General features: G+C 41.4%; 1 protein-coding gene across 1 annotated transcript in view; it reads left to right on the top strand.

Moving 5' to 3' along the window:
- The first annotated feature begins 11,788 nt into the window (after positions 1 to 11,788).
- Positions 11,789 to 23,897, top strand: part of Gbeta76C (guanine nucleotide-binding protein subunit beta-2) — a 54,405-nt gene continuing 42,296 nt past the window's right edge. Inside the window, exon 1 of the mRNA XM_080274260.1 lies at positions 11,789 to 11,858. The gene's annotated coding sequence lies outside the window, so the exon portion shown is untranslated. The remainder of the gene's footprint in view (positions 11,859 to 23,897) is intronic.

Raw genomic sequence — 23,897 nt, 5'->3', positions numbered from 1 at the left:
GACTGTGGCTCGTATCTAGTCTGTTAGTCAAACTCCTAAGCACCCCCTTCTTTGCAGTATATTTCAGAATCTGGTGGGCCAATATATTACCGTGTTATAAAATACAATCTATGACAAAAAAAAAAAATACACAGAATTAAATAGGCGTATCATGCACTAGTAAGTCATAAAGAAAGAGGTGGCCAAAAGCCTGTTATAGTGACGCCAATACGCCTTGAGTGTATTGCACCGTACTGCCTTGAACAGACTACTCTTATTGGCTTTAGGTACCGTAAGAGGCGGGGGAGGTGGATGGGACGCAGGGTGCGACGAAGGAAGGAGGGAGGAAGCTGGGAAAGGAAAGGAAGGGAGGGAGCTGGGGAGGGAAAGGCAAGGGGATGGAGAGAAGTTGGGAGGGGGAGAAGGAAAAAAAGGGAAGGAGAGAGTTAACTGGGACAAGGAAAAGTGAAGATGTTAGAACTGAGACAGGGAGTTGGAATGGAATGAGGGAAGGGGGAAGAATGGAGAGTGGGAAAGAGGAAAGACAAATGGAGACAGAAGGGGAAACCAAGGAAGGTAGAAGACTTGAAGAATCGTGGAGAGGTAGGGGAGGAAAAACAGAGGACGTAGGGGCCATGAAGGGAAGGAGAAAGCAGAGGAAAAGAGAAAGCAGGAAGAAAACTAACATACAGAAAGACCTATGACCCCTTATCTCTTAAGCGCTGCGTCTAGGCATCTCTAAATGAATGGATTTTGAATTTGGTTCTCTTTGGTGTTGTTGTTGTTGCTGTGTTCTTTTTTTTTTAGAACAAGATTGCAGACTTCTAGGCTCTGACTCTTTCTTCTTTGCATAAAATAATGAAAAATAGACAGACAGACAGGTAGAGACGAGGCAGCAAGGTGGGAAGGAGGAAGTTCGGCAAGTGATGGAGAAGGAGAGGAAGGGCGCAGGAAGGAAAGAATGATGCTAGGAAGAAATTATATAGAAAAAAATAGTTGGAGAGAGAGAGAGAGAGAGAGAGAGAGAGAGAAAGAGACCTGGAAGGAGGGAAGTAAAATGTAGGCAGACAAACAGGTAGATAAGTAGGTAAGTGGGAGGGAGGGATGAAAGCTGGAGGAAAGGAAGGAAGGAAGGAGGGAGGAATGCAAAGCTGGAGAGACAGGGCAGTAAGGGAGAAGACACGGGGGGGGGGGGGAATGATACGTTGGAGAGGAGGGAGTGAAAAATATCAAATAAGAGAAAGGAAGGAAAAACATTAAATAAGGAGGCAAGGAGGAAGGAGAAGACAAGAAGCGGAAGGAGAGAGGGAGGGAGGGCGGAAGAGAAGACGGAGAGAAAGGGGGAGGAAAGACGGTATGAAGAAGGGGAGTGGAAGAGGGAGGAAGAAAGGAAGTGGGTAGGAGGGAGGGAGGAAGCGGGGGGAAGATGGAGGGAGGGAAAGTTGGAGAGACAGAGGGGGGGAGGGAGGGTTGGAAAGTCAGCATGCTCAGAGTCACGTAAGCACTAACACACATCTCACTACAATCAGCACCACAATCACAGCCACTCTACCACAACCACAACCAATCACGCAACCACAACCACACTCAATACCACAATAACAACCAATTTGCCACATTCACAACTACACGACCTACCAAAACAACCACTCTACCACAAACCCAACTACCAATCAAACTACCACAACCACACACAGTACCACAATCCTACTACCACAGCTACAGCAACAACAGCATCTAGCTTGAGGATGTATTTTTATTTTGTTGTAATTAATGTGAGAGAGAGAGAGAGAGAGAGAGAGAGAGAGGGGGGGGGCTGAAGGGGTTAAATACCACAATAATCTCCACTCACCGCCATTACCGTATACCTGACCTACCATAATCACATCCACTACCAAACTACCACCATTACATCCATTACCAGTCAAACTACCACCATTACATCCATTACCAGTCAAACTACCACCATTACATCCATTACCAGTCAAACTACCACCATTACATCCATTACCAGTCAATCTACCACCATTACATCCATTACCAAACTACCACCATTACATCCATTACCAGTCAAACTACCACCATTACATCCACTACCAAACTACCACCATTACACCCATTATCAGTCAAACTACCACCATTACACCCATTACCAGTCAAACTACCACCATTACACCTATTACCAGTCAAACTACCACCATTACACCCATTACCAGTCAAACTACCACCATTACACCCATTACCAGTCAAACTACCACCATTACATCCATTACCAGTCAAACTACCACCATTACATCCATTACCAGTCAAACTACCACCATCACAACCATTACCACAACTACGACCATTACTATCCAACCTACCAACATCACAACTATTACCAAAATCACAAGCAACAACACTACTACAGACCGTTTCTTCCCTCCCACCTACGCTCCTCTTCCTTTCTTGTTTTTTCTGTGTCCTATCTGTCTACAGTATATATCTACTCCTTGCTCCTCTTCTCTCTTTCAACACTACAACATTATCTGTAACAACGTCTATTCCTATCTATCTATCCACCTATTCATCTGTCTTTATGGCACAATGTCTATCTCTTCTCTGATTATTCTTATAGCTATCTAAATCTATCTACCAGCCTGCTTTCCTGAATTTATTTATCTTTCAACATTCTTTCTATCTTCTAACCTCTCTCAAAGACCTGCAACCTTTATCATCTTCATCTACAATTATAATCACTTCTAGTAATTACAAAAACTACCACAAATACCAACATTACCCCCACCAGAACTAGTTCCACCACCACTACAGCTACCTACTCCTCACCTACCACCATCATAGCCAATCTACCATAATCATAACCGCAATAAATCAAGCTACCACAACCACACCTGTCACCAAACAACAACTACCACCACCTCACTTACCAACATCGTAACCAAAACACAAATGCCATCATCACAGCTACTATAACACGACAATTACAACTACCACTACCTAGCCTACTACTATCTCCCTGCAACCCCGTACTTCCTACTATCAGAGCAACCATTACTACCTTCTAAAACCACAACAACCACAACTACTACAATCCCAGCTGCTACTAACAACTACCACAATTATCTCTCAATATCGCAAGTCACAACGACCATCATTGACACTACCATAACTACCATCATCGCAGCTACCAAAACTACCGCCATTACAACTACCACAACTCCCACTTACAACAATAACCACCACCACAACTATCGCAACAAAACCATACAGCCACAACCACCATTACACCTAACACAACAACCACCATCCCAACCACACAAGCAATCATCCCCGTAGCCATAACAGGACAGGTGAAGAGAAGCCACAGGAACAGAAGAATGTGCTGAGAGAGAGAGAGAGAGAGAGAGAGAGAGAGAGAGAGAGAGAGAGAGAGAGAGAGAGAGAGAGAGAGGTTATACGAGTACGTGTATCAAAATCAAAACTTTAAGAATGCTTTAAAATAATCGCAAACTATAGCGTAATTAATTTCCCTGGCTAAATGCCCCACTCCTTTTAGATGCGTAGCTGATATCGCTGTGAGAAAGGTGATGCAACGACTCTTTCTACTTCACATCACTATCTCGTACAACTGCAGACTTTCATGGATTAAGAGTAATGTGTTAATGATGATGTAATTAACTTTTCATTAAATCTGTTATGAATTTCTGCGCCTGTGTCCCATGGCTTACCCAGTCGCAGCAAAACATTACGTTAGAGAGTTTGACTTTGTGTGTGTGTGTGTGTGTGTGTGTGTGTGTGTGTGTGTGTGTGTAAAAATGGATTTGTGTTTTCCCAACAAAAATTTTTATTGCTAACTTTAGTAAACCTGTTTGTGGTGGAGTTTCCCTCGGGAATTTTATCATGGCCAAAAGTGGAAGGTACAAAATTCCATCAGTGCATTTTTTTTTTTTTTTTACTGCTTCCTCTAGACAATTTTCATCAGTTTCGGAAGATACCTGATATTGTGACGCTGAGTGAAAAGTGGGTAGATGGGAAACAATGACACAACTGAGATGAACGGTTTATAGTACAAACTGTACGACTTTCCTGTATTAGGTGTGCAACGATGTCTCCGATTCGTTGCAAAACTAAATGCTGCATTCTGCACCACTTGCAACCTTCTCAGTTGCTCGTTTTGCTGACTTGGGTAATGATTAAGGAATAATCCAATTTGTAAGAGACACAGTTTTAGCCATGTGAATACTGATGTTCTGGGTTGGGACTCACTAACATTTACAACTGATTCATTGTAGTAAGTACGATTTGTTACTGCAGGAAGAACAACAATCATATGAAGACTCTGCTCTCTACTTTCCTTGTCTTTCCCACAAAAACAAATCAGAGTTACAACATGGAAAATACTAATCGTCCGTGTATGACTCCGGGCCGTGGCTGCATACCTGTACCAGTAAAGGTTTTCCCGGGACTGCCGTGGTCTTGTTCACCTGTCACGTTTATGATGTGGCTGAGGTTTCGTAATCGTTTTTCATTATCATTTATACAGAACTATAAAGGTGTAGACTGCTGCAGGGGTAAGACCAGAAATATGCTTGTGTTTGTCTTTATTTTCTATTTTGATTTGTATTATCATTTTTATTTCGCTCCGCTAATTGTGGTATAATCTCCAGATATAACGAAGCATTTTATGTATGTAGAACTTAAATGCGAAGGCGGAGTATTTTTTATCCAACGCCTGATTGCAGCCGAATGCCGAGTCACCGGGGAAGCTGTAAAGAGTTCCCAGTAAAATATCGGAAAAGCCCAACCGACTATCCCTGACCTTCAAGCCAGGATCCTCAGTAAATGCTCGTATAGGAGGTTATTCAAGATCCGCAAGCTAGTCATTGTTTGGGTTTGGATATTTTTCAAGTTACCCTAATCTGATCCAGCCCAACTACATTTCATAATGCGGTTGTTTGCATTCCTTTCCATTTCCTTACGTCTCTAGTGATATAATTAATTCTTTTTCATTTTGTAATTAAGACGCTTCGGAAATGCACAAAGAGGTTGTAATGTGTGTGTGTGTGTGTGTGTGTGTGTGTGTGTGTGTGTGTGTGTGTGTGTGTGTGTGTGTGTGTGTGTGTGTACAGACCTACCTCAGAGGGTAAATAGGTCACTTCACCCTGTCGACCAGTGAACATCCATCTTGTGTAAGCCAAATGAGGCTGGGATGTACTCGAAATAATTTATGGCCTTTATGCGGGATCGTAAATGGAATCGTATGCATAGGGTGTACGTATGATACTAATGGCGCCCTTGCATTAATATATATGAAAAGAATAAATATAATACGGTACATTTATGACGGTACATGGGAATCGATATCATTCTGAAGGTGCCATATCGCCTGAACACCTCTCTCTCTCTCTGTGTGTGACAAACTCGGCAATCATTCTTCGCGAAACAGTTGGTTCCACACGTGTACAGATGTTTTCACTGGACGCTGGTACCGTGCTGTCCAAACCGAATACATGCTTGGGGTATCTCGTTCACGGCTGTTGTGATGGCATTAGCGGAGTTATATTTAAACATGTCAGTGTGTCTTGTGGAAGATTAACTGAGGCTGCTTTAACGATATTCCCTCCCCTCGCCTGGATCGACCTTGAGATGTCAGTGTCAGTAGTTCACTTCTCCACGGCTGGATCACTATCTCCCCCTCGATGTTTTAGCATCTTTTATTTAGAATTATGTCGTCAGATCAACTCATTTAAACAACACTTACTTCATCACTTCCATTTGGACAGCACTCGTCACCTAACATAACCTATCGGAGATACTGAAACGAGAGGTGCTGATGTGAGAGATGTTCGAAGGACAAGATGTTAACACAAGGGGTGATGAAGAGATATGCCTCATTATTAAAACTAACAAAGCAAAGATGTATGGAAACTCTCGATTTCTAATGACAATTTGCAGAGTTGCATGTCACGTTACAGTGTACATGCATTCAGTAGCAATACTGCTGTTGCTGTTCTTGGGGCCACAGGCTCATCTAAACATGAACCAGGTGAATTGTAGGCTGAAGGTGCTCTTCTGCCGGCCACCATCCTCCTTTCCAGGGATAGAGGGAAACATGGGGGACATTTGTATAACCAACCAACTCTGCTTAACAATTATATCAATGCCACTGTGAAAGCATCATCCATTTTCAGCATTAGTAGGAAGGTACTGTACAGAAGAAAGACATGCTTTTCTGTCATGACAGATTTCATTAATAATTATCAAAATGAGGTGCTGAAATGTAACTTGATATGGAAGGTGTCCAAATGGCTGGATATCCACGATAAGTGTTAAAGTGTATACACCTCTGCCGACTGTGACAATGAAAGGCGTTACATGAATAAAACAAGACCTTGAGGGGAAACGATACACTCTGTCGTTTGGGGTACAATAAGAAATAAGAAAGGCAGAACACAATGCTGGCACAGGACTGTCGGGGAACTTTTGCTCGTGGCTGTAGGTTCGACGACAGAATGGAAGGAAGGGTGCAGGTGGGCGGCCGAGAGGGAGGAGGTCAAAGTGCATTAGTTCGGTGGGCTACAGTGGTTAATCCAGCCTCGTTGAGTTAATCCTTCACTTCAGCCCTTAATTACCCACCAGCCCACCTACCACCATACCCACCTGGAGCACAATTCTCTCCCTCCAACAATACACACCTGCACCACTATATCACCACAATCACCCCCTCTCAGCACACCATCCAGCACAGCGGCACAATCCCCCTCCCAACACACCACTATCCTACCTTCCAACACACCACTATCCTACCTCCCGACACACCACCACAATCCACCTTCCAAACACACCACCACAATCCCCCTTCCAAACACATCACCATAATCCCTTTCCAAACAAACCATCACAATCCCCTTCCAAACACACCACCACAATCCCCTTCCAAACACACCACCACAATCCCCTTCCAAACACACCACAATCCCCTTCCAAACACACCACAATCCCCTTCCAAACACACCACCACAATCCCCTTCCAAACACACCACCACAATCCCCTTCCAAACACACCACAATCCCCTTCCAAACACACCACAATCCCCCATACAAACACACACCACAATCCCCCATACAAACACACACCACAATCCCCCATACAAACACACCACCGCAATTCCCTTCCAAACACACCACCACAATCCCCTTCCAAACATACCACCACAATCCCCCTTCCAAACACACCACCACAATCCCCCTTCCAAACACACCACCACAATCCCCCTTCTAAACACACCACCACAATCTCCCTCCAAACCAGGGGTTCAGTGCTACCGGAGTTCAAGGGAGCGACGCTACCCCAACCTTCTTTCATCTATGGTAATACTCGCGTAAATGTGCGCCTGTGGTGTGGCCCGCACCTGTGTACAGTGTTGCCACGTTTTCTATACCGTTCTCTCTCTCTCTCTCTCTCTCTCTCTCTCTCTCTCTCTCTCCTGGCGGGAGATGTGAGCCACCCTGAGTACTTTTGATTCTTTTATAAGTTATTTATAATTGTGCTTTCATTTGTTAATTTGGTTTTGTTATATTTAGTGATATTTATCATTCTTTGTATACGGCGACAGATGACCCGTTATTGCAGTACCATGATTGATCTTCATTCATTCATTCTCTTTCCCCTTCCTCTATCTCTCTCTCAGCCTGACAATGCCTCCACCACCACCCCCCGTCATGCCGACAATGCATTCAACCTTGCCCCTCTCCTGCCTGCCTCTCTCTCTCTCTCTCTCTCTCTCTCTCTCTCTCTCTCTCTCTTTTATTGCAAGAGACATTTTAGATATTTTCTTTTACATAATATTGAATATATTGTAAATCTGACATCATTTCCGCACCACCCTTGAGGTCAAGGCCACTGACTGGGTGTGGAAGTGTTGCCGCTCGCGAGTGAATAATTTTTTTTTTTTTTTTACTTGGGTATTGGCACATGCCTACTATTTTGTCCTACATATTAGCTTATGATTATAAATGTGATTGTTCCTCGCCCTTAAAATTATGGTAAAAGCCAGTAAATGTGAGCATTTTTCCCTAGCAACACCTGTACAAGCTATGCTTGGGTCTATGGAGGTACATACTTTACCTTAGGCCAGACTGGGTGTGTCAGTGTTGCCACTCACAAGAATTATAAGAATTATTTCTTTTACTTTGGATATTGGCATATTTCTTTTTTCAGGCTCAATCTCTTATATCCATAACTGTGATATTATTACCCACCCTAAAACTACGCTAAAAACCATTAAAAGTGACTACAATTTCTTTTAGCAACACTGTACAATATGTATGCCATGTTTCTGTATAAATATTTTATGCATAATAAGATTACTGTTGATTCATCCATCAAAATATACAAGTGTAAGTTTTATTCATCTGAATTTATCGTATTTGTGATGTCTTGTACATAAATAGCTTCCGTTTCACATCGCAAGTTGGGGAAACGTGGCAACATTGTACACAGGTGCGGGCCACACCAAAGCCGCACATTTACGCGAGTACTACTATAAGACGGCTTCACACACACACACACACACACACACACACACACACACACACACACACACACGAGCAAGCGGGTCAATTATAATCATCTACATTTTGCTTAGAATATTCCAGTATTACCCTACAACTGTGGTATGACTGATAAGAATTTCTTGAGACTGAACACAATATTTTGAGATATATAGATGAAAAAGTATTCAAATTAATATCTTTCTTTGAAAAAAAAAAAAAAATCCAGTACCAGATTGTTTTGAAAATATTTGCTCCAAGCAGACATGCCTCACTAAAACCTTTCATATCAATGAGTAAAGCAGTGCTCAGAAGTGGTGCACATGCACAAGGGTACCTTCATAAGGCAGTCATTTCGCCTTTAGGTCTCATTCTCTTGCCACTCATTATTTGAGGCTTCAACTGTCAATAAGTTTCATAACATGCTGATAATAAATTAACAGTTATCCTAACCAACAGTTTGCTCGAAGCTTCTGCACCTCAATATTTTGTCAGCGTCCCTGTTCCCAACACACCACCAGTCCCCCTCCCACAAAACACCTGTACAGTCAGGTTACAGTGGGTGTCCAGATAATATTCCTAACACATACTTAACAACTTGCGAACTTTCAAAGCTAAACTAAGAATGACTATTGACGTTCTCATTAGTATCAGTATGTTTTTTCTCCCTGCCTGCGACCTGCACTCTCATACACCATGTGTCCAAGCATATTGAAAGTCTTGCTTTTGACTTTCTTGCCTTGGATTCTTTCCTCCCCCCCAAAAAAAAAAAAAAAAAAAAAATCGAGTTTTTAGCACCCTCTTGGGACACCATTAAAAATTAAAGAAAGAAATATGCATTAGAAATTAACTTTGTTTTTTGGGGAAGTTTCTACTCAAGTAACAATAACATAAAGAAAGTGTACACACAGAAGCTTTCAAATGAAAGTCACCAGTTGAGGTTAAACTCTCCTATAACTTGTTCATATTAATTTGTTAATGCAATAACAACGATTCCAAGGCTAAACCTGACAAATTTGTCTTTCAAAATAGAACTGAACGAAAAGAAAGCCATATTCAAGACCCATTCATTTCGAGATACCTGGATACATTGCACTTAAGACTGGGGAACATGGGAAGTAAGAATGAATGAGAAAGACAGTTTCACAGTTCACAAAGTAGCATATATGAAGGACTGGGAGTGCCAGTTAACTCATGTCCCAGTAAAGTCTCACTTCGTAACCTGCTCATTCTAACTACGAATACTTTACAGTTGTGATAATACACAAAATGGATACCTCTGCGCGCGCGCGCGCGTCTATATGTGTGTGTGTGTGTGTGTGTGTACCAGGTATTCCGTGACCTTAGGTTCTGTATTCCTCCACCGTACCTGTACCTACAAATGACATCACACATCCTCTTGTATTACCACTTTAGGATCAACACAGTACCGTTTATACCGAGATTTACTATGTGATGGTTATACCTGGATGGTTTGTGAAATGTCAGAGGGCATTGTGGAATAACCATGAAGAACTTTTTTAATATTCGGATCCACAAACTGTTCCTTTCCTCAGCCAGGATCGATCTCTGGGCATTCAGATCAGTAGTCCACCCCTTTACCACTGGACCACCACCACCTCAAACGGAGCAGCTCGTGATTTTATGGGCACGTCTCTTCTAATGACTTCCTATAATACATGGAATTTATAGATTATGACATTCAGTTTCGTCCACTTGCTTGTAAGATTTTTCGCAAACGCTAAACGATTTTATTCAGTTCGAATTCTCTCTCTCTCTCTCTCTCTCTCTCTCTCTCTCTCTCTCTCAAGTTGATTGGGCTTCACTCTTGTCTCGGCCTTCCTGCTCTTACATGAAGTTGTTTCGGCTCCTCTCCCTCTCCCTTCTTAAAAATAAAATTTAAAACCATTATGAAATTACTGATGGCTATTGAGACTGAGGTAAGAGACAGCAGCACATTGTTCAGACCCACAGCGTTGCATAACCCGTATTTCAAAAGTCAAACGAACCCTCTTCCCCTGACTGATCACATAAGTCGAGCAGAACAGTCACTCAGTCACCCAGAACACTTCACCTTTCCCAACACTGCCCAGTCATCTCTTCAATTCAATGGGGCTTTATTCAATTACACAGTTTACGTATCGCGTGCTTTTAGGGAAGGAAATCAGTTACTCTTCAATTTTACGTTTTCTACGAGTCGAAAATTTGGTCAAGTTTTCAATCAATTTCAGAAGTAGAAGCTTAAACAAAAACAATGAAAGAAATGAAAATGAGTACAGACGAACCAGGGAACTGACAGAAAAGATATATAATGAAAAGGAAAATAAGCAAATAAGGAGAAAGATAAAAAGAGAAAACGAGACGAAGATATCCAGGGCGCGATATGGAGGATGAGAGAGAATATACGGGAGGCTGCGAGTGAAAAATGAAATGCATGAAGAGGAGACATGCTGATAAGGGCTGAGGATAAGTGAGAAAACGAAACGCAGGTAAAACTCGGAAGAACAGTACAGGAAGAAGGGATATACAATGATGATGATGATGAATTGGTAATAATAATAATAATAATAATGTGGTGGTAGTAGTAGTAGTAGTGGCAATACAGGAATTGACGAAGAGGTATAAAATTAGATCAATAATATTACCGAATTATTATTATGATAGAAAAATCTCTACGTATGAACGGAATGAGAGAGAGAGAGAGAGAGAGAGAGAGAGAGAGAGAGAGAATGCGCGTGAGTAAAGAATAGAACAAGGGTGTGAGGGAGGGGTGAGGGAGTGAACAGAAAAAGAGAGAAAGCACGTGAATAAGAACAGAGTGAAAGCAAGTGAATAAGGAACAGAACAGGAGTGTCAGGGTGGGGTTAGTGAGAACAGGGAAAAAGAGAGAGAGCACGTAAGAACAGAGTAAGAGAGAGAGAGAGAGAGAGCACGTAAGAACAGAGTAAGAGAGAGAGAGAGAGAGAGCACGTAAGAACAGAGTAAGAGAGAGAGAGAGAGAGAGAGAGAGAGAGAGAGAGAGAGAGAGAGAGAGAGCGCACGTAAGAACAGAGTAAGAGAGAGAGAGCACGTAAGAACAGAGTAAGAGAGAGCACGTAAGAACAGAGTAAGAGAGAGAAAGCACGTGAGTATGGAGCAGAGCAAGATTGAGGGAGGGGTGCGAGTGTGTGTGCAGTGGGGGAGGCAGCCTAACAAGCTCTAGCTAACAAGATATACAGTAGAGCGGGGGAGGCGACACCCACCCATCGAGCGCGTTCAGTAACCCACCAACACCTTATCGCTACACCTGTGCACTAGGATATTCACTAGCTCTCTGTCCACCCACTGTAAGTTGATTGAAGTATGAGCTATCTGATTATAAGTATGATTTTTGGCAATTTAAGTTTTCCGTAGATCGAAGGTGCTAGTTGTTTGATAATAGGTCTGATTCTTGGATTTCTAGTAACCTAATTTTTTCACGCAAGCCTAATGTATATAAATTCAAGTATGATTTTCCTACTTATAAGACTAAATTCTTTCGTAGTTCTGCATGGCACCCAAAATACAAGTAAATAGTTTTAGCTATGGCTTTTCTAACATGAATCCGAGTCTCTGGATATTAGTTCTAACGAAAAGATAATTAAGTACAATTTTATCAGTCTTTAATTTTTGGAACTGCATGTAGTTTTATTTTTGAAGATTTTACTGGAATGTTTTTCACTAGTTCTCTTATTGCTTATTGGTGAAGATTTCACTAGGATTTTTTCTACATTATGCCTAAGTTTTGGGAGTTTAATATCTTGAGTCTGGGATACTTTTGTAAATACTTAATACAAGGATCTATAAGCAGATTTTTATAGTTCCAGTGCCTTAAATTTGCGGCAGACATTATTGAGACAGCTGTAAATATATTTATAAATAAGCCCCCACCTTTTTTTTTTTTGTCTTTCTTTTCTTTCTTTCTTTTTTCTTTTTTTTTTTCTTTTTTTTTTACTCGCATACCAATTTCGGGGATGATATACCCTAAATTTATCAGCAGTTCTACTAAATGCCTAAGTACTCTGTGGATTCGTTTGAAGCAGATTTAAGAAGTATTAAGCTTAATTTTCTGCCTACAAGTTTTAATCTTTGAAGATTTCAGTGTCTGATCTCTTAGTAGTTAAACTTGCACCTAATAAAAAAGTAAGATTTCTACCTATAGCTAAATCTCTCTCTCTCTCTCTCTCTCTCTCTCTCTCTCTCTCTCTCTCTCTCTCTCTCTCTCTCTCTCTCTCTTTAGGCTTGATTATTATTTCCGTTATATTTAGGTACTGCATTCAATTCACAGTTCTAAAATCTTAGAGAAGCGTGTGCCTTAATGTATAGGCATAAAGTTTTGTCGTGATCTGCCGGTATTTCTATAATTATCACTGCCAGCAGACAGAAAAATGAAATATGAAATAATGAAAATGGAAACTGTCAACATTACTGGACACTTTGATGCAGACATTTTGGTCAAACGCTTTCAGCACTTTTTCCCCCCACAAATTCGGACAATGAAAACACACACACACACACACACACACACACACACACACACACACACACACACACACACACACACACGCAACAACTGGCAAAAGTTTGGCAAAAGCTGCCAAAAAAATGTTGGAAATATTGGTGAAGCAAACATGTGTAACAGTCCAAACAAGTCATGTTATCTGAAAACACGAATTCGGCGAATGACAATGCCTTACTTGCATCAGCCGCTGCTTTTACATTACATGAACTTCCTCTTAGGGGAGAATGGCGGTGGTGTAACCAGCAGCATACTCAGCTAACAACCGAAAGATTCGGGTTAAATCCCTGTGTGAACAAGAACCTATGTATAAATTCTTTACGCAAGTCTCTTCGTTACTCTGGTGTAAAAATAGCGACACAGATGTAGTATGACAGCTATATGTCGTCTTCCTGAGGATGGTATTGGTGCTTTCTTCATCAGTCAAGCCTGTGTGCTTGAGACTGTCCCCTACCAGTAAAATACTACACACGCATGTTGGATCTGGCCCTCAGACTTGGTCCTTTCCCTGAAATTCAGTTCTTCACCGTCTACTACTTCCTGTCTCTTCCTCACTCCCGATTCGGTGGTGGCAAGCCCTACAACATTTTGTTCTTGACTTGGTCCTTTTCCTGAAATTCAGTTCTTCACCGTCTGCTACCTCCTGTCTCTTCCTCACTCCCGATTTGGCGGTGGCAAGCCCTACAACATTTTGTGCTTCTGTTAAGCTTTTTCTCTTTCCTTTTTCTTTCCAGTTTCAAAACTTTGGGAACCTTCCACGCCACTTTGCTTTTGCAATCAGTATTCACGGTATCGCACATTATTGGGTGACAAGCATGAATACTGATGAACAATGACTTGTTCACGTCAGCTTTTAACTCAGTACATGAAATTACTTAATGTCCATTCTACAGCACTTCATCGTGACTAGCACCATATTATAGTGCCTCTGTCTTGTTACAAGTTAGCGTCCATGAAGGCGAGATTATAATCTTAGGCCACATTAAAGTAAAATAAGTACTGTATAGTTGACTTCACCGCTGACATACAGTACAGCCCACACCAAAGTTACCAGACAGTCACCATCATGAGAGGCAAACATATTTCTGTGGCCGTTTAGTGTCTTAACGCTACTCTTACTAACATTTTCCTCTCCTTCACGGCATTGTTGTTACCGTGATCGCCTGTAGCGTCCTAAAAAAAAGTGTATGCAAGTGCAATGGCTGGAAAAAAAGCAAGCAAGACCAAGAACAAGGTAAAAGAGCAAGACAGACTATGATGGCGAATGGTGAGTCATGTGAGAAGCGCGTGTATACCCCTTACAGGATAAAAAAGATACACACTGTGTAAACAGACATACAAAAAAATAAGCATTAGTTATCATAGTTTTGCATCAGACCATGTAGAAGTATGGTAGTGGTGACAGGCAGTACAGCTGTTCAAACATCGCAATATTAGACATTTTCAGCTTGACTGGAAATTATGGTACCTAACATTCTACGGTAAACATAACGACTAAACTAATTAGAATAATAATATGAGAAGAAATGATTAAAAGAAGTGTTCATTACTAAGATAAAAACTTTAGTTCAAGGTATGCATTTTATGATCTTAGTAAGATTTACTTAGTCAAATAGACTATAAAAAAAAGTTAAAATTGTTTAAACATAAAAAATAATAACAGCTTTTATGATAATTACTGAAACTTATTAGACAGTTAACTACTCTCTTTCAAGACGATGCCCTCTTGCTACCACCAGACGATTTTACTCAGCGTAATGGATACCCGATAATAAAGGGATTAGATACTAAGTACATCAATGCCTCCGCTATAAGAGGTCTCCTAAATGCTGAGTAAAATATAGCAGTGGTAGTGCGAATTATACACAAAAGACGTCAAATTATTAATTACGTTAAAATTAGGCGGACACCATGAAATGCTTTGATTTCCAGGCAACAAGTTTAATTCGTATATTAAGACGGATGTTTGAAGTATTTTTGAAGTCTTACCCAAGTAATTCCAATTCTGCCTTAATGATTGCAAAATTGTCCTTAAAGAAATGTTCACATGAGGACACATTACCGAAATATCATTACATAATACTTTAGCCACACGGTTAAGGCTTAAGGCTAGGCATTTACGTTGTCGGGGGGAAAATAGAACGTAAATTGACATAAGATTTTAAAGATACACCTCTTCAGTTGAAGGTCTCTCTCACACTAGCTTGCATAACATTATCTGACGGTGGCATTAATACACACACACACACACACACACACACACACACACACACACACACACACACACACACACAGACGAAGCGTGTGTAATCTGGAGCCATAAACCTGACGCTTGGAATGGGAATGATGAGTTTTAACCTCCAGGTGAAGAAAAGCCTCATAATCACCTGGAGGTGAAGAAGTTTGTTGTTGTCAGAGGTGCAAGCCTTAGAGGAAGCGATCAAAATCTGAAGTAAAATACTGAGTTACAATTTAGGCCTAAAGAAATTTAAGAGAGAGTCAACCTGTGGAATAAGGATACAAGTACATAGGGAGGAGGTGAGGGACATGTGGTTTAAGACCGAACTTGTGATCATAATGGCATGCAATCGAATCGCGACTGTTTCACAGAAACAATAGGAATTTGAATTTGTTACATCAGTTTTCATTGCTCTCTTGCTCATACTCATACGCACGCGCGCACTCTCTTCTCCTCAATTTACTATTATAACTAAAGAAGCACTCAGTGAAGCGCATCTCTCCGACAAAGCAACGTAATTTCCAAACCACTCTTCATAATGGGTTGGGTTTTCTCATCACTGATTAGTGTTTCTCAGAAAGTGTTTTCCGGATCCAGATTCTGTAATACGATCCGGATCGGTCCCAAAAGCTAATCGATTGTTCCCTGGGACGTGGGCTATCTACCCACCAAATCTGGCCCAAATTTCTCTTTTAGTTCTTGAATCATCCTGCTAACAGACAAACAAACAAACAAACAAACATGGGTGAAAGCATGCTCTCCTTGTCGGAGAGAATTATAATGCCTTCAACCATGTGTATAGGGTAGGAAGTCCGTAACTACTGTCCAGAAGTCCACCCACATGCTAACATATGTCATTACATGGCCTCACATGCAACTACTTTGGCACTAATACCCGCTGTCTTATGTCTTAAGTTGGGAGCATCACAGTCGTCAGGGCTGCTGTGATGATGATGATGATGATGATGATGATGATGATGATGGTGGTGGTGGTGGTGGTGATGGTGGTGTGTGTGTGTGTGTGTGTGTGTGTGTGTGTGTGTGTGTGTGTGTGTGTGTGTGTGTGAATAACCTAGATGTGCAGTTTCCTTCTGTGCATTCGGAGAAAACATGAAACTGAATATCCAGTCCTACGATATGCATGAAGATTTGAATGAATTACACAAAATAACATAACAGAGACATACGAGAAGCTAGTTGCCTGATGCAAAAGCCACATCATCGCAGTGGTGGCACATGTGAAGGGGTGATATCCCAGGATAAGTGATTCGTGGTGGTAGTAGTAGTAGTAGTAGTAGTAGTTATAGTAGTAGTAGTGGTGGTAGTAGAAGTAGTGGTGGTGGTGGAAGTTAGCGGATGTTAGCCCATTCTACCACATGTACTAAGATAACAAAGCGATATCTGGCCTCCCTCCCCTGTTTTGTATCCTTTATAAATTTTGGAGGGAGGCTGGCCTCCCTAAATAGAATGGAGGGAAATTTTATATAAGGGACGATATTATCGAGAAGCCACACGAACTGACATGAGAAGTTTTGTTGAAATCCAAGTGCTCACTTTCTCCTACTTCTGGACATTTTTGTTTTTGGGAGGGGGCTCACCCCCCAAGAACCACTGGTGGGTCACGCTTCCCAAATATCACACTACGGGTGAGAGTCCATTGTACAAGTACATGTACTAAGGTATCAAAGCCATATCTGCCCACACTCACTATTTCTGTGAATTTTAAATTTGGTGAGGGGGGCTGACTCCCCCTAAAAACCATGGTTGGAAAATTGTATGTAGTGGAAGACCTTCGGAGTAACCCGACAAAATCACCTGGAAAGTTTAAGTCAAATCTATGCGCTCACTTTCCCCAGTTTCTGATCGTAATTTATATTTGGGTGGGGGCTGACCACTCCAAGAAACACTGGCAAGGCCATGCTATCTAAATACAGTATTGCATTACAGAGGAAAGTAAATTGTACCAGACAACATGATGTAAGATACCAAAGCCATATCTTGTCTTCCTGCACTATTTCTGAGAATTTTTTATTTGGCGAGAGGAGCTGATAAACTTAAAAATCATGGTTGGAAAACTGTTTACAGTGGAAGACCTTCGGAGTAATCAAACGGACTCACATGGGAAGTTACATTCAAATCCATCAAATAGCCTAGGTGGAATCAAAGACACTCACACACACACACTGGTGCAGTGGTAACGTTCTCGCTTGCCAACTGGTGGACGGGAGTTCGCGCCTCGCTCAGGTTGCGAAAAGTTTCACTGACGAAGTGGGTGGTTACTGTCCCCCTAGAGCAAGGGGACGGGTGTGTGCGTGTGTGAAGGTCACAGCCTTGCCCTTAGATCAGACTATATGAGCTCTCAGCTCCTTTCCGGGAGGGTAAAAAGCTGACGATCACGACCATCAAGTGATCATGACCGACCCGGTGAATTACACACACACACACACACACACACACACACACACACAGGTTGAATCCCATGCAACAGTATCAACGAGTTGCCAAAAATGATACTATTTTGCTTCGCAAGATTGACGAAATAACTCAAGCAGTTTTCATCCAACCCTAATCAAATTTGGTGGAAGGACTGAAAGTCAGTCAAGGGATTAACCTATTGTTCTGTAGAATAATAAGACAAAGGTAAAGGTCACAGGACTAGGTCAAAGTTTGACTCAGCAAAGGTGCCTTATCCGGTTTTTATCAGATTTATACCTACAGTAGTGGAAGTGTTGATGGTACTACAAGAACGTAAGGAATCAATTTTGCAAACAATCGGTCAAACGTCAAGGTCGCAGGGAAAGTTCAATGTTCAGCCTGTGTGTCTGTATATGTACAAATTAATTCAATCAGCTTTGGTCTGATCTGGACCAAACTTGATGCAAATTTTGCAGGTCACCCAAGGAACTGACTTGTAGTTTTTGTGAACAAAAGATCAAAGCTGAAGGTCACACGGCAAGGGAAGCTTAATGTTTTATCCTGTTTAAACAAAAAACTGGAAGGCTTCAGGGAAAGACAAGAATACAGGAATCCGATATTGAAGACAATTAATTGTTGACGTCAAGGAGGAAAGTTAAGATCAAGGTTACATGGCAAAGTCAACTTAACTAGTTTCGATCCGAATAACAAAAACTTTATGGCAATGTTCAGCATAAAACAAGGAAGAAGAGATCCGATACTGAGAATATTCTGCAAAATGTCAAGGTCACAAGGCAAGGTCAAAGAGTTATGATCCGATTCAAACCAAACTTGGTGGAAGGACTAAGGGTCAGTCATGGATGAAGAAATTTGGTTAAAAGAGCAATGGATAAAAAAGATCAAGGTAACAAGACAAGGTCAACTCAACGGTTTTATCCGATTTACAGAAAGTTGGTACGAGGGTCACGGGTCAGGCAAGACTAAAGTAATTTGATGTTGGAGCAAATAACAAAGGTCAAGATCGCGTAACGTTGTCAAAAGTTCGACCCCTAGACCAGCTGGGGGGCACGACGTTGCACTCTCTGTGTGCTTCTTACTGATTATCCATTTATTATTATTATTATCTACTACTTTATTGCTTTCCTTATCCATTCATTTATTTGGGGGGTGGGGGAAGAGATAAGGAAAGCCAGATGGATCGGAAAATGATGTGGATGGTTAGCATGAACAATAGTAAGTTGGCTGACTTTGGCAGAGTTAAGAGTTAAGCTAAAGCTACCTCTCTGTAAACAAGAACAAGCACTGGAAGAAGAAACTCAGCACCCATTGCTCTCATATATCTTCATCATTAAGTAAAATTACATTACACCCGATTATTAAAATCTGCCCGAATAAGATGAGATCTATTTAATCAAGCTATCACCAGACAAGGCAAGGTCAAAGAGTTTTGATCTATATTAAAAATAGATGGAAAGAGCATTTTGAGACAGTTCTTAATAGACCAATATCACCAGAAGAGGATATACCGTCTGCTCAGGAAGATTTAAATATAGAAACAGGAGAGTTGAGGCTTGCAGAAGTGGAGAAAGCAGTAAAACAGTTAAAGAATAATAAGGCACCAGGGGAGGATGGTTTATTTCCGGAAATGTTTAAAGTGGAGGGGGATAGATTAATAATGATCTTGACCAAGCTATTCAATAAGATATGGGTGACGGGGTTACTACCATCAGTTTGGAAGAATGGTGTAATTGTTAAAGTTCCGAAGAAGGGAGACCTGAGTGAATGTGGTAATTGGAGGGGAATCTCTTTGTCACCGATAGCTTTGAAAGTTTTCAGTAGAGTGTTGTTAAATAGGTTGGAGCCGTTGGTTGAGGGTATTCTGAGGGATGAACAGGCTGGTTTTAGAAAGGGACGTGGTTGCAATGATCAGATCTTTATAGTTAGGCATTTGATGCAGCAAGTTAATGAAATGAGAGTACCGTTAAGTCTTTGTTTTGTTGATTTTGAAAAGGCTTTTGATAGTGTTTCGAGAGAGACTATGGGGAAGATCATGAGACATTATGGAATACCAGAGGAGTTTGTGAGGGTCATTATGAACATGCATGAGGACACATTTTGTAAAGTGATGGTTGATGGTTGTCTGAGTGATTCGTTTGAAGTCAAGTCCGGGGTAATTCAAGGTGGTGTTCTATCGCCTTTACTATTTATATTGGTCATTGATTACATTATGAAACGCGTTGGAACAGAAACCGGTGCAGGTATACTTTGGGAGAGAACAGGAAACTTTTTGGATTTAGATTATGCAGATGATATAGTTTTGATTTGTGATGGGCCAGAAGAGATGCAGAGAGTGTTGGACTGTTTGGTGAGTGAAGGTCGCAAGGTGGGTTTGGTTATTAATTGTGGGAAAACTGAAATAATCAATATGAATATGGAAAATGCACAGGAATGTGTAATTGGAGGTATGGTTGTAAAGCAAGTTGATAGGTTTAAATATTTAGGTACTTATTTAGCCAAGGATGGTTCTTTGAACTTTGAATTCGAGGAAAGGTTAAAGAAGGCTAATCAGGCAATGGGAATGCTTAAAAATATTTGGAATAATAACAATTTCTCTGTGCATACAAAAATCAAACTTTATAAGGTAATGGTTAGGAGTATCTTAATTTATGGACACGAGTCTTGGTACAGCACAGTGACTATGGAAAATAAATTCTTGGTGTTTGAAAATAAAGCACTTAGAAGAATATTAGGAGTTAAGTGGTGGGAAAGGATACCAAATAGTAGAATTAGAGAAATAACGGGAGTGCAGCCGATCGATGAATATGTTAGATTCTCACGATGGAAGTGGCTAGGACATGTGTATAGGAGACAGGGAATAGTACGAGGTACACCAGGGTGGGTGGCACTTGGTAGGAGAGGTAGAGGAAGGCCAAAAGAGACGTGGGTGAGGACAATGAGACGGGAAGCTGGAGATGAGTGTTGGGGAGATCTTGAGGAGTTAGCACAAGATAGGATGTGGTGGTGTGAGTTCATCGAGGCCCTATGCATCCCCGAGGGTGCCACAGGAAATGATTGATTGATTGATTGATCACCAGACAACATAATTCAACTTAGGACGGATCTCTAGTTGTGAAGGTGTCAGTGAAAACTACCCGGGACGTGCACATGTAAGACTCAAAGGGGACAGAGTCCCTGTCCCTTTGCCCACCTGACTTACAAAGAAAAGGAGTACAAAGGAAATAACAGCAAGAGAACTAGCGGTCCATTCGAGACTGTAAGACAGAACAGTAGGACTGTATTTTAATCTATGAGTACAACACTGGGAGAAGAAAACAAGGAACGATTTTTTTTTTTTTTTTTTTCTACCCCGTAAATTGTCTGTGAACGCTGCTGAATCCTATAACCAACTCCTTCAGTATGGCGAGTTTCCCTTTAACTGAAAGAAGTCGTCCTGATATAGCAAGAACAAGACAGAATCGACGTCTTGCAATAGATGCACTTGGGTTACTATAACTTTTGCATCAAGCTATAAAAGAAAATTATAAATAGATTGTCTGGTGAAAGAAAGAGTGGGAGGCACAGACCTAAAGACGCTCGAAATACCGCTTTATAACTACAGTATGGACGCAGACGCTGATATTTATTTTGGTTAACATCGACCGGTTTTATTAGGATGCGTGCCATGAAGGAGTGGCGGGTGAAGGAGAGGGAGCTGAAAGTGAAACGGGGAGGGAGTGAAGAGTGAGAGAAAAAGTGAGGAGTGTGAGAAGGAATGAGAAGTGAGATGAAGTGGGGTGAGAGTGAGTGAGAGATGGGAATAAGAGTGGAGAGTGAGAGAGAGGGAATGGATAGAGGGAGAAGTACTGGAGAGTGAGAGGGCGTGAGAATGAGGAATGGCGAGTCAGCGAGTGAGTAATGAGCGGGAGTGGGAGTAATGGTGAGAGGGAGAGGAAGATGGGAGAAAGGGGGAGTGGACAGTGTGAGAGAGTAGAGGTAAGTGTCAGAGAAAGGGAAGAGTAAGAGTGAGAGGAAGTGAGGAATAGAAGGTGAGAGTGGGAGGGAGTGAGGAACAGAGGGTAAGAGTGGGAGGAAGGGAGGAACAGCTGATGACAGAGGGAGAAAGGAAGGGTGAGAGTGACAGGGATTGAAGGTTGAGAGTGACAGGCAGCAAAGAGTGAGAGGCGGGGAGTGGAGAGCGAGAGTGAGTGGAGAATCAGGCCTGAAGTGAAGTGAAATAGGATTATAATGTGCATGTGGCGGGCTTCACACGACAGCGGGTATTGTGTCACACAAGATAATTCACTTAAACACAACTACAACACACATATCTATACAATGGACTTCACCCCTGTAAACCGATGACTAGTATTGGTAAAGTTTCCTGACAACAAAAGCCCTCTCTCTCTCTCTCTCTCTCTCTCTCTCTCTCTCTCTCTCTCTCTCTCTCTCTCTCTCTCTCTCTCTCTCTCAGGTGGATGAAATTGTGAATATGTATGTGCTATCTGGTCTCTCACGACAAACTTAATTTCATTATGAATCAGAGACTGCATGCTTATCATTTTATAATCTACAAGTACATTCTAACTTTCCTATAAATTTTCCTTCAAGCATTTACGTTGTACAAGGCGATTTTTTTTTTTTTCATGCCCGATCGAGAAGGTGGGAAAGTGGGCTTTCAGATTTACTGCTTCTAAGTCAGTACGAGCTGACATGCGTTTATTCTGAATCCATTTCGCCTCGTGCGGGGCGTTAACCCCTTCAGTTCTGGGACTTTTTATTCATTTTTCTATCAGATCACCACTAGACGATTCTGTTCATCACTAGGGAGTGGGGAGGATGAAAGTCTCCAATTGACTTTTCATAAACTAGGCCGAATAAAGTCTGGCAGTGGTCAATATATAATAAAAATAGGTTATTGGAGTGAAGGGGTTACATTTCAAAGTGGATTGTACATCTATGTAACTCTTAGATGGTGCGCGAAAGCTTTACAAGTTTCTTAAAAAGTCAGAAACACAGGTCATACACATAACAAAATACATTATGGAAGTTACCAATTGATATTTCGGGCATAAATAATGCCCTTTACACTAGGCCGTTCACCCTCCGCCTACCTACGCCACTGATGAACACCTTTTATAGTCCTTTAAAGTGCAAGTCGTAGTCGTTCAATTATGATTAATGAAATTTTTATGCAAATTCAGACCCAGATATCAAGATTTTTTTTTTTTTTAGCTAAATTTCAATGTGAGTTGTAATAATTTAAATATCGGTTACATGAATACCGCCACAGTACCTGAGCAGCTGCATTGCAAACCACAAAAATGCTGGCCCGATAGACCCACACGACTCAGGTATCCATCCAACCTTCATGGGGTGAGCGATGAAATGAGTAAGTAGGAGAAGTAACTGTGGTAATCTCCATGAATCGCGGCCTCGTATCCCACATTAGTGGGTGAACGACCCACCACTGGCTCTAAAGAGATGAGTACTGCAACTATGCAACTCATGGTGTTTACCTCAACCTTTACCTTTTTAAACTCAATATATGCCTGCATATTTAGTATTTTCTCATTATATTTATTTTTTCAACGTCAAACGTCATTCACACAGATCCGACTTCAACCTCTAGGTAGGTTATGAAGATCTCGGACAAGTGTTGTTTAGTCAAATTCTCGTCGCTTAAGGCAGCTCCTTAGCACCTCATCCTTCAGTAATTTGCTTCTGCATACAACGCTTTAATGATCTCTTGTGTGCTGTTTATGCAATCTGTGTTGATACTACGATGGCATAAGTAACACAAAGGAGAAGGTGTAACAAACAAAATAAATCGCCATGGAGGAGGTGTTGGTACAGTGGGCTTCCTAACCCTACAAAAATACGGATTATTACCATAAAACTGCTATCTGATATTAAAGGCCTTTTTAGACTAGACTAACGAGAAACAATTAAAAAGGTTTCCGAAGGATAAAACTGATAAATAATGCCACAAGAAGTTCTTCCATCTCCTTGTTCCATACATCATTAGGTTCATATGTGGACACACGTTTTCTCATCGCCCTCCTGATGACTCGAAAGCAAATTACAGTATACTGGGGACGCTTTTGTGTTCAGACCCATGCACTACCTGGCAGCAGCAGAGGTATGTGGCTGGCTGAGCATATGGTGCACACATAC

Source organism: Coenobita brevimanus, chromosome 57 (assembly GCF_032717465.1).
Source record: "Coenobita brevimanus isolate Jiangsu-jjx chromosome 57, ASM3271746v2, whole genome shotgun sequence".
Lineage (NCBI taxonomy): Eukaryota > Metazoa > Arthropoda > Malacostraca > Decapoda > Coenobitidae > Coenobita > Coenobita brevimanus.
The sequence above is the reverse complement of the archived record's forward strand: the minus strand, read 5'-3'. Positions and strand labels throughout refer to the sequence as shown.